Below are 13062 nucleotides of genomic sequence, written 5' to 3'. Positions count from 1 at the left end.
AATTCACTCTAAACACACCTCAGATCACATTATCATCTTATAAGAGAAATAATAATCTGGTGTTTACATCCTTGGTCGGGAACGAGGAAAATCATAATAAAAACAGCCTGATTGTCTTTGAGTGTACCCTGCTTTACTCGATCATGTGTTTACCAGTCCAAACATGCTCCTAATGACCACCTTTATTATCTCTGATGCCTTTACCTCAACACAACCACTGAAAGATCTGTTGGCCTGATGTTTTTTGTGTTTCATTGAACCAAATGGAAAAAAAATAACTGTGGTAGCAGCTAATTATCTGTTCCTTAATCACATCTTTTACAACACATGTGTAACACAGATATGTTTACTGCGATGTTCTGGCTTCTCTTTACATCTGTGTCAAACATTTCAAACTAACAGACATTTCTACGACCGCCTTCATTAACCTGAAGATGTTGTTTCTCTGTTCGTATCATGTAATCATCTCTTGTACTAATACAGTTATCATTCTTACACATGTCACCTCATAAATAAACTCTATAAAACTTATATATGCTTCTGCCTCATCTTTTTGTGGTGCCATAAATTGAAAAACAAAAGAGCAATAAAGGCTGAAAGCCATTGCCAAAACTTCAGTGTATCAAATATTGTAGATGTGTAATCTCACAAGGCTCGCTTTGATGTCTCCTGGACGTCCGCGTAATAGTTTCAGCAAGTTAAGCTATCAGCAGATTCCTCTGAAGAAGACTGGCAGTTGACAGTTGAAACATGTCAGGAGATCGAACTCAATTTACTGTAAAACCGTTGTCTGAATAAATGAAATCTTAAATCGTTAGAGGTGTACAGAGTACTGTTGTATTCTACAGTACAAATACAGTAAACATCTCATGTATAAACTTAAAAAGAAAGAGACCAAATCTTGCACAATTGGAATTTAATTTATTTTCCACAAAGGCATCTGTATAAAATGTACAATTTTTGTTTAGATAAAATAACACTAATGAATTAAATTCAAATCAAAGGCAATTCTCAGGCTCTAACTATAGCTACCGGTACATTTATGAAATCTAAAACCGAGAAAACAACCCAACATTCAATGCTGTTTTGGAGCGACGCATTACGTTTAATCTGGTTGGTCGGTTATGATGTGATGCATTTGATTGTTGTCTGGTCATTACCGGGTACATTTTTTTCTAGTTTCACAATGTTCGTTTATCATTGAAAACAAAAAAAAAAATGATTTACTCAGTAACGGTTGGGTGTAGAAATGTAACAATACTATTAAAACGTACTTAAAGGTGCAGTCCGCAACTCTCAGATCCCTCTCTCCCCCTCCCTCCCCGCTGCTTTCTTGCCCTGCCTCCAAACTTTCCAAAGTCTCTCCCTCAGAGGAGCTAACAAGCTAACGTTAGTCCGACAGCAACATCACATGTTAAAAGCATATTACTGTAGCGCTTCCCTCTATGTGCACACACCTCAGCAGCAGCAGCAACAACATGTGTCACTTACAGGGGCTCAATGAATCTGTTTTCTGTTTTTTTCACACAAACTACTAGTTTGATGTAAAGCTGTCCTTACATAGTGACAGCTTTAGCAAATATGACAAAAAGTTACTTTTATAAGAGTTGCAGTCTGCACCTTTAAGTACAAGTAACAGTACTGATTTAGAAATATACTCAATAATTAAGTGCAAGCACCCAATATAGCAACTCAATAACAATAACGTGAGTACTTTTAATCCATTACTTTCACCTACAAAAGAAGATTACATTACGTTACATTGTTTAGACCAAAAAAATAAGGAAGTGGCGTAGTTGGCGTTGTGGTTTTTGTTATTGTGTTTGTTACACTTAGATCCATCCATGTTTACAAAAGCAGCTAATCACATCTCATAGTCATCTGACATTGTATAGTGATGATTATCACATTGGCTCTGAGGTGTGCTTTGTAACTGGAGCCTTTGTGAACACAGGCTTTTCTGTCTCGTCAAACAGCAGTAACACAAACTGAGCTGTATTTCCTGTGTAGCTCAAACGTGGCTCAATTTCATCTGAGGCAGAATTTTAATCATCAATCAGATCATCAGACTTTTATCATGTTCAAATTCTTCAGATAAAGTTGGATTGCGTTTAGATCCATGAGAGGAAAAAAAAGGCAGATCCCTGTTAAATGTATCAGTAATTTTCCACTGTTTTTCATTGGAAATTTGAAATCTGAGCCTGGAAATTATTTGTTGTCTTTTAGTTTTAATAAAGTTTTTTCAGAATGTTGGAAAAAACAGCTCTTGTTTTGGGGAAGTCAGTCAGTTCCACTTGCTGCAGAGTATTTTAATTACAATGCTGCAAAAGAAGAAGTACACAAAGTATTTGAATAGAATTGGGAAGAAAAAAAAAACATACTAATTTCATCAGGGATTTACTTTATCAAATGAATACATTATTTCAAACAAAAACACGCAAAAAATGATTTCAAAAACACACAAAATGACAGAGAATAAAAACACAGAATGAATCCAAAACCCCCAAACAACAAAAAAAAATGCATAAATGACACAAAAAGAAACAAAAAGACTCCTAAACCACATAATCATTTCAAAAACACACAAAAATATACTACCACAAAACACACAAAATTATTTCAGTGATTCCAAAATCCCCAAACAAAAATATGCATAAATTACACCAGAAACTCACAAGATTACGAAAACAGAAAAGGACAAAATACACAAAATAACTCCTAAACCACACCAAATTATTTATAATACACACAAAACAACAGTAATATACTATGACAAAACATACAAAATGATTCCAATGATTCCGAAATCCCCAAATAACAACAAAATTATGGATAAATGACACCAAAAATACACAAACTCAACAAAATAAACAAAATGACTTACCACAAAAAAATGATTTTAGAAACACACAAAACAACAAAAATATACAACAAAACACACAATGATTTCAATGATTCCAAAATCCCAAAACAATAACAAAAATATTCATAAATGACACCAAAAGGGCAATAACACACACAATTACCAAGAAAAAAAATCCTAGAAAAGGACATTAAAAATAAACAACATGACTCCTAAACCACACAAAATGATTAAAAACACAAACTCTTTATTCTGTCTTCTATTAATGCTCAGATTAGTCATAATTCTAAATGCTGATATGAATGTTAACATGGCCTTACGACAGACACACACACACAAATACACACTTGGATACGTCCAAGGACATTACATTTACTTTCCTTAGCACACCCTTAACCAAACTGTTATGACTGTGGTTCTCTACACAAATCTGATGATTGCATGAAACCAACAGTGAGAAATAAAACACCAGATTAAAGAAAGAAAACACAGTTCTAATGGGAACCTTTGTGGTTCTTCTTTTGACTTTAGTGGATGATTTGATGCAATTTTGTTGTTTTTTTTCTATCATTGACGATAGGACACATACAGTACTTCCAAAAGCAAAGAATAACATAAACTTTGAAAATGTTACCAAAGATGTAAAATAAATGAAATCAGCATCTGTGAAGGTTTAGGGGCTCCTGTAAGTAAAGTCAGGTAAGTTTGAAAAGCAACTGGACTGAATTTTCCATTTAGACGCTTTTTAAAATGTTTGCATTCCATTGTATTTGCTTTAGTGACATACAGTATGTTTTTGGTTGTCTCTCTCTCTGTGTGTCTTTTACCTGCCCTCTGTTTTTCTGCCCTGACAACCATTTATTTGTTTTTTCTTTTTAACCTTTTCAACCTGTTGACTTTTAGTGCTCCACCTTGTTCATTTGCTAGTCTTTTCTTCCTTGGAATTTGTTTCTCGTGTCACTCTAAAGGGCATTGTCTTTTCTCAAGTCAATCGTGATATTTAGTACCGGTATGTAACAGGAGTAGAAAAGGTTTTTGTGTGTCCTGTTATGTTTGTCGTGGACCTGAACTGGTTGAGTCATGGACAGCTGGTCAAAAACAAATTATTATAATAATGTCTCTCATGTTAGACTTGTCTTTTATTTTGAAAGAAACCTTTCTTTTGACTGGCATGTTGAAATGCTTATTGCATAGATACATACTGTATATAGATTTATGTTTTAAAAAAGATTATATATGTGTTTTCAACAGCTATTTTTGAAAAACTAAATTTGGTTTGTTGAATTCCAAAAAATTTGCGGTTTATGACCGTGGCAAAATGTGGGTCCCAGGGTGAGACCAGTTAAGAACGCCTGGTGTACGCCATTTTGTACCACATTTGTGCCACATTAAAAAAACATATGTATATATAAACACTACTCACAATAAGTTAGGAATAACCTAAAATGCTTTATAACCTTTACAGGCAAACTTAATGTAACCATCTGTAAACTTTTGTCCAACTGTTCATTGTTTTAGTACTTTTTGCACCTGTTGCTGTTGTCTAATAAGGAGCTCAACGGCAAAATTCCCAAGAGTTGTTTGATCCGTGAATTGACCAATCAATGTCCTGGTTCAGTTATAATAATATTTAAACAGTTCTCCTCTTCAGAATACCAAGACGCCGCCGTTGTGAGGCTTCAAACAAGATGTTCTCAGACAGAAGTGGCCACTAAGCTTAGAGTGTCATCAGCAGGTTGCAACAGAGATACAGAGCTGGAAGAGTCACAGAAAGGCAAAAAAGTGGATGTTCTTTGGCCACGTCCTACACTAATGACCACTTGATTATGAACAGCACCCTGAGGAACCGGATGATAAATGCCACTCATGGGACAACTCCAGGCACATTTAAGGGAGGTGAGAGGAACCCAAGTGTTACACCGTTGACATCAGCATGGGCTAGTGCTAGACGACCTGCAAGGGTACGTGACCACACCACCAGGCACAGGTGTCATCGTCTTGCATGGCCCAGGGAGCATTTACGCTGGTTGAAGGACCAGAGGCCTCAGTGCTGTTGTCTGATCAAAGTCCATTCACGTTTAGCGGAAATGATGGTCGCCAACAATGTTGGAGACGCCAAATCTACGGAAGCAGACCCGGTCTATATCTGTCTATGGCCACGTTTACATGGGAGCTTTAATTCTCATTTAATTCAGAATAAAATTTTATTCCATTTTAAAATGACCTTCTAAACACTTAATTCTAAATGAAAATGTAATTCCGAATTAAACTTCAATCCAAGTTAGGTGGTTGGTTTATTATGATTTTAATTCCGAATTGAATAGTTACTCGATTTTGTAAACACAATTCCGCTTCAAGTTAATTCCGATCCTTCTGCGCATGCACGATTTCTTGGGATGATGCACTGGTGACAACATAATCCAAGTTGACCGCCCGGACTAGAGCCAAGACTATTTATTTAATCAGAACCAGAATCAGAAGCAAAATGCTTTTTTCCGTCGCCCTTTCCCGGCATGCAAAAAGACAAAAAAAACAAAAAAAACGATGATGTGATTTTGCTCTGAATGTCAAAGTGAATTTCTGTGATTGCAACCATGTCGGAAATGAACTGAATAAATAAATAAATAAATAAATAAACCTCAGAAGACATGGATACAATGAAAAGAGAGGATATACGGAAGCAGAAACACAGACTTATTACACACTCACGGGCATCGGCAAACGGAACAGGCTTTATCAAGGAATGAAGCAACAGATCCACAAACTTCTCAACATCTTGTAGATGGAGGTAGAGTAGCTGTTGCACTAACCGCTGGCTTTGATTGACCAAAGTACGTCTTCTATCTCCCTTCTCCACGGACAAAAGCAAAATCGTGTGCTATTGTTGAGCTGCTGCTTCAAAACTACAATCAAAATAAAAGTGAAAACAGTTCTTATTATGTGGTTTTATATGTTGTCGCCAAAAAGAAAAGGTTTGTGTATTTTTTTTTTCAATAGACATGATACGTCGCGTTCGCCCCGTCCAATCAGAACCCTTCCCAACCCCCAGACCTCAATTCGGAATGACTATTTCTATATAAACATGAGGCAGAACCCTTTAATTCTGAATAATTCATTCTGAATTTAAAAAAAAAACATCTTGTAACCATGGCCATTGTGCTGAAGTGTCCTTGGGCAAGACACTGAAACCTAAGTTCCTCCCAGTGGAACTTGAAAACTGAAAACAAGAAGGTTTCTTTTTCAAAGGTTTTGTCACCCAAATGTCATCCAATTCTGGAATGACCCATATGATGTCAGTGCTATTTACACCTCGCTTGTTGCAAGAACTTGAATACGTTGTCGGCTTGACTATTGTCAGTGCATATGGGCTAAAGCTAAAAGAAAAGATCTAGAGAGACTCCAGTTGATGCAGAATAAGCCTGGGTAAAGGTTGAGGATCAAGCATTAGCTTCATTATTAATCTCGACATAGAAAATATTAAAACTAAAAAATCCACAGTTTTCACTTCCAAAAGCAAATATAATTTTCTTCCAAAATCTTTTGTATACAGAACAATGAAATAATTTAAAGTTTTGCCATTAAAACTGATAAAAAAACAGCTATTTATAAGTGAAATTTACAAAGTTTGGAAACTGTGATTGTCAGATTCCGAGCGCGTACTGATGTGACTTGTATTTATATATATATATATAAATAAAAAAAATATGTATGAATTGTCATTGTAGTATTAACATGACTTGTATTTATTTATGTATGAATCGTCATTTATTTTTTGTCAATTCTCAATTATTGAAATATTATTGTATTTTATCTGTTTAATGGATAGTCTTTTAAGAAGGACCCCAGTCAGATTAGCTGGCTGTAAAGCACAGCTAATGGGAACCTTAATAAACTAAACTAAACTGTATTCACATTTCGTAATTACAGGAAATCTTGATTTTCGTGTTGCTTAAAAAACACGTGTCAAGACACTTTCACAATATTGCGAAATCCAACAACTAAAACTTCACACACACACACACACACACACACACATTAAACACCTTCACACAGTGTGTGTCATTGAAGCTGAGAAAAGCAGCTGCCTCGTCGCACGGGATACGTCACGCCCCGCCTCCCGCTAGTGGGCGGGGCTTCCTCGCTGCATCATCATCATCATCATCATCATCTTCTTCTTCTTCTTCTTTTTCTTCTTCAGTGTCTCACAGCTTCACAAAAAGCAGAAGGAGAAACACTGGCCGCTCCGTGTAAGTCCTCTTTTTCTATGTAACGGGCTCGTGTATTATGGGATGTTTAACTCTAAACACTGTTTGTTTGGACGCTACGAGCTGCTCACAGGCGACAAAAACCCGTGACTGGAAAGTTCAGCAAAGTTTCCATCAAACTTCAGGTTATCTTTAAATGCATCACTGACATTTAGAAGTAACTGCTGTGGTTGGTCAGTGTGTTGTTGTTGTTGTTGTTAATGGTAGGAATATACAGACAGAGAAGGTACAGACTGTGTGTCTGTGTCCTGTTGTTACCGCTTTGTCCCGTTTTATCCACTATCCAGTACACTTTGTCCACTACTAGCAAAACCCCGTAAAAAACTATTCTTCACTATTTATTCTTTAGATTAAAAAAATTGTGTTTAGGACTATGATCTTTTACAACTTTTAAGACAGTCATACAACACGTAAATTCCCAATAATTATATTTCCTGTAATTCATTATTAAACAGCAACTCATTACGTTTCTATCATTAGCTATTAACCTATTATTAACTATATTTTGGATTAAAATCCCTCCTGACCGATACAGAATACATTATAACCTTTTTTTTTTTTTTGGTTGAATTTTGTTTTGTTATTGTTTTTATACATTTCATTTTGTATATTTGATTTTGATTGTGTATCTTTTTCTGTCATTTTCATTTTGTATATTTATCTGCCATTGTCTTTTTTCGTTTTCCTTTTGATTATTTTTCTGTAATTTTGAGTATTTTTCTGTCATTTTCATTTGGTATATTTATCTATTTTGTATATTTTTATATTCAGTTTGTATATCTTTTTAAATCATTTTATGTATTTTTGTTTTCATTTTGTATGTTCTTCTGTCATTTTGTGTATTTTTGTTTTCATTTTGCATATTTTTCTGTCATTTTGTATATTTTTCTGTCATTTTGTGTATTTCATTTTTTTCATTTTGTATTTTTTTTTTTTTTGTCATTTTCTGTATTTTTTTTTTCATTTTGTATATTTTCTTTTCATTTTCTGTATTTTGGTTTTATTTTTGTGTATTTTTCTGTCATTTTCTGTATTTTTGTTTTCATGTTGTATATTTTTGTCATTTTGTTTTCATTTTGTATTGTTTTCTATCATTTCATGTTGTAAGAAGTACAGCTCTCAGTTATTACTGAACATGCCCTGATCACATTGCATGGTATTTGACCATTAGTCCCAACATTAAAGATTAACTTGTATGCTTGTTCCACATGCAGGTGCATGTTTCATAGACACTGAGCAACACATGTCATGATTGTGTGGGGCAGTTATCTTTGTCCTCTTTCAGAATTTTTCTTAGATTTGATTGGCACGTTTGCATTATGAATGGACTGAAAAATGCGGAAAATGACTCAGCTTTCAGCAACGATTAGTGCTCTTTTTGTCCTCTGTCTGTACGCCACGAATTGATGGGGTTGCACAGCATTTTTTCTAACTGAAACTGGTTGGATGAAGATATGGAATGTTGTCTAGCATATTTTAGTGTTCAACTTGTTCTGGTGATTTACTGCATTTTTGTTTTCATTTTAATATTTTTTTCTGTCATTTTCTGTATTTTTGATTTCATTTTGTATATAATTTTTTTCATTTTGTATATTTTTCTGTATTTCTGTTTTCATTTTGTATATTTTTCGATCATTTTGTATATTTTTCGATCATTTTGTATATAATTTTTTTCATTTTGTATATTTTTCTATCATTTTGTATATTTTTGTCATTTTGTATATTTTTCTGTCATTTCATGTATTTTTGTTTTCATTTTGTTGTCATTTTGTGTATTTTCGCTTTCATTTTTATAATGTTTTTATCATTTTGTGTATTTACTAGGGATGTAACGATTCACTCAACTCCCGATACGATTCGATTCACGATACTGGGTTCACGATACGATTCTCTCACAATTTTACAAAATGGGACTGTAGACAAATTTTTTTTTGGGAAAAAAACTAGAAAATACGGTACTATTTTCCTTTTATTTTTCATTGTCAAAAGAATTCCTTGATAAACTATTCAAAACAATGCAATTTAACTAAAAATAAATCTTGAATGAAATAAATAAAGGAATAATACAAATGAAAATGAAGCCTATTAATTTAAATTCTGGTTCGATAATAAACAATGCAAAACTGCATAATAGTTATTTTTCTTTTTAAAAGTGCAACTGAAAATGTATTTTGTGCCTTAACAATTGGACTTTAAAAAAAAAAAAAAAACGTGATTGCAATGATTTACGTCATATTTGTTTGGACCAGCAGACGGCGCTGGTAACACAGTGGTCGGTTGGCATGCAGATATCTTGCAGTGAAGAAGAGAAACTATGCTAGCAGACAGAGCTAATAGAAAAACGTGACTTTTACAGATATTCAAGTAATATTACAGATTTTCTTTCGGTGCTAAAGGGGCAATGAATCATTTATTAACATATTTAAGAGTAGAAGGCGGCCAGAAAGAAAGTATTAGCAGACTCCGCCCGCCGCCTACACTTGTGGATAGCGCCCTCTGCTGGTTAAAAAAAAGTACTGCGATTCAATTTTCAGAAAATCGATATCAACTGTGATACCTATGAATCGATTTTTAACTGCCTTACGATTAATCGTTACATCCCTAGTATTTACCTTTTCATTTTGTATATTTTTCTATCATTTCATGTATTTTGGTTTTCATTTTATACATTTTTCTGTCATTTTCTGTATTTTTGTTTTCATGTTGTATATTTTTGTCATTTTGTTTTCATTTTGTATTGTTTTCTGTCATTTCATGTAGTAAGAAGTACAGCTCTCAGTTATTACTGAACATGCCCTGATAACATTGCATGGTATTTGACCATTAGTCCCAACATTAAAGATGAACTTAGATTTGTTTGGCATGTTTGCATTATGAATGGACTGAAAAATGCAGAAAATGACTCAGCTTTCAGCAACAATTAGTGCTCTTTTTGTCCTCTGTCTGTACGTCATGGATTGATGGGGTTAAAAAACACAGCAATAGTTCACCATTTCCTCTCAAGATTTGGGATTTGCTCATTTGTGTGCTGTTTGTAAACCTGCTGCTTTTCTCCAAAATGGCGACTTCCGGGTTGATGATGCGCCGTGAAAACCCTCTATTTGATTACTTGTTTACTTTGTAATAAAAGTGGAGAAAAGTCCTACACTTTTAGAAAAACTTTGAATCCACAACCGTCCAGCTGTGAGGAAGAATGGCTATGTAAGTAACCATTTGTTATAAAGAATGTTTATTTATAGTCAAGTTTGAACTTTGTTGTGTAACTTCCCACTGGGTGGACACAGGCCAACCAGAACAATGACACAAACATTTCACTACAACCCAACAATGCATCTATAAAGGCCTTTCTTTCACATATGTACACATCTAACCTTTAGTTCAGTGTCCTATACATTAAGGTTTTTCTTTACAACTATCCTTTAATTCTGTGGTTCTCAAACCTTTTTGTCTCTTACTTTTGAATCCAAGTACCCCCCCTTATGTCCGACGCCAACATTTTGTTCAGAATACTGTGAAAAACCAACTAATATAGAGCATAATGATGGAATGAATGAGTGATAACACTAATTTTAGATAATCTCATTTTGTAAAAAAGTGGAATGAAACAGTATTTCGTTGGGCTGCACAATTAATCAAATTTTAATCACGATTTTTGTTGCCAAGATTAAATTGAGCTGATCGTCGGCAATGTTTACATTTAAAATCCTGGCTCTGCACTCTGTCATAATAATTTATTTTGAGATAAATTTTTTGAAGTTAATTTTTTTAGTCCAATTCTTATATAAAACTTCATTTTGCACTGTAAACTGTACGTATATTGTTTGCTTAAAAACACAGATTCTAAGATAATAAATAATTGTGACTATAATCATTTTACAATATTAATAAAAAAAAATAGTGATTATCCTTTTGGTCATAATCGTGCAGCCCTAGTATTTAGTGCCTCCTGAATGGTGAATTTCTGGTCATCTTAGTATTTTCAGTTAATGTAATCTAACCAATGTCATTTCTATCATAATTTTGTGTGTTTTTGGTGTCATTTGTCTGTTCTTTTTATTATTCAGTATATTTTTCTCATATTTTCAATCAATCAATCTTTTATTTGTATAGCGCCAAATCATAACCAATGATATCTCAAGACACTTTAGAGTAGAGCAGTCTTAAGGACGTACTCTTCATTTTATGGATACACACATATGCATATATACGTATATACACATACATATGTCACACACCCAACATGAATTCATCATGGCGGCAAGGAAAACCTTCTGTTAAGCAGCAGGAACCTTGTGTGGATCCCATTCCTATGATGAACAGCCATCCACGTTATGCTGTGTTGGGTGTGTGCAGAGGAAAGGGTGGAGACAGAGTTGTTGAGACTCTGTAACTCCACACTGAGGATCCCACGGACCTGCAAGACAAAAGCCAGAAGGAGTACAGGAGCAAACACACAAGGGAAGAAGCAGACACAGAGGGAGTGTTAGAGAGAGGAATGGGACCCTCTCCGGTCCCTCTCTAACCTAAATGACCTCTCTCTTAACGCCCTCTCCAACCTCTCTCCAACCGAGCGTGCCAGACCCCCCCCCCCGGCAGTCTATGCCTATTGCATCTTAACTATGAGATATGAGCTGGTTCCTAACTGAAAGCTTTACCAAAGAGGAATGTTTTGAGCCTAACCTTAAAGGTAGAGAGGGTGTCTGCCCCCCGAACCGTGGTTGGTAGATGGTTCCAGAGAAGTGGGGCCTGATAACTGAAAGCTCTTCCTCCTATACTATTTTTAGAGACAAATGGAACAACGAGTAGTCCAGCATTTTGAGACCGTAGTGTTCTGGGGGGATTGTATGGCACTACAAGCTCCTTGAGATAGACTGGTGCCTGTCCATTTAGGGCTTTATAAGTGAGAAGAAGAATCTTGAATTCTATTCTATATTTTATGGGAAGCCAATGCAGAGAGGCTAATACAGGAGTAATGTGATCTCTTCTCCTAGTTTTAGTCAGTACATGTGCTGCAGCATTTTGAACCAGCTGAAGTGTCTTAAGCGACTTGCTAGGGCAGCCTGCTAAAAGAGAATTACAATAATCCAGTCTAGAGGTAACAAAAGCATGGACTAGTTTTTCGGCGTCGCCCTGAGACAGGATAGGTCTGATTTTAGCAATGTTACAGAGATGAAAGAAGGCAGTTCTTGAAGTTAGTTTTATGTGAGAGTTGAAGGATAAATCCTGATCAAATAGAACCCCAAGGTTTCTAACAGTTGTGCTTCGTGCCAGAGTAATGCCATCTAGGGCAGTTAGGCTAGCATAAGTTTCTCTAAGGTGTCGTGGGCCCAGTACAATGACCTCAGTCTTGTCTGAGTTAAGAAGAAGAAAATTTTGGTCCATCCAGGTCCTTTAGACAGGCCTCAAGTTTAGATAGCTGATTTGTCTCACCTGGCTTCATTGATACATACAGTTGGGTATCATCAGCATAGCAGTGAAAGTTAACAGAGTATTTTCTCATAACATTACCAAGGGGGAGCATATAGATGCAGAAGAGGATTGGACCTAGCACAGAGCCCCGAGGAACCCCGTAGCTTACTTTAGTGTACACAGAAGACTTATTATTCACGTGTACAAACTGGTACCTATCAGATAGGTAGGACTTAAACCAGTTTAGGGCAGTCCCTGTGATTCCAAGTAATTCCTCTAATCTCTAGTAGAATATAGTGATCTATAGTGTCAAAAGCTGCACTAAGATCTAATAAAACCAGCACTGAGAGTCGTCCTTCATCTGAAGCCCAGAGTAGATCATTAGTTACTTTAACTAAAGCAGTCTCTGTGCTGTGTTGAGCTCTAAAACCTGACTGGAAGTTCTCGAACAGGCTGTTGTTTTGAAGGAAGTCACAGAGCTGAGCCGCCACAACTTTCTCAAGAATCTTTGAAATAAAAGGAAGC

At 35.4% G+C, this 13062-nt stretch overlaps 1 protein-coding gene across 1 annotated transcript in view; it reads left to right on the top strand.

Moving 5' to 3' along the window:
- Positions 1 to 6980: 6980 nt before the first annotated feature.
- Positions 6981 to 13062, top strand: part of st3gal8 (ST3 beta-galactoside alpha-2,3-sialyltransferase 8) — a 29271-nt gene continuing 23189 nt past the window's right edge. Inside the window, exon 1 of the mRNA XM_028446450.1 lies at positions 6981 to 7110. The gene's annotated coding sequence lies outside the window, so the exon portion shown is untranslated. The remainder of the gene's footprint in view (positions 7111 to 13062) is intronic.

This window comes from Gouania willdenowi, chromosome 5 (assembly GCF_900634775.1).
Source record: "Gouania willdenowi chromosome 5, fGouWil2.1, whole genome shotgun sequence".
Lineage (NCBI taxonomy): Eukaryota > Metazoa > Chordata > Actinopteri > Blenniiformes > Gobiesocidae > Gouania > Gouania willdenowi.
This window is presented reverse-complemented; position numbering and strand designations above follow the sequence as displayed.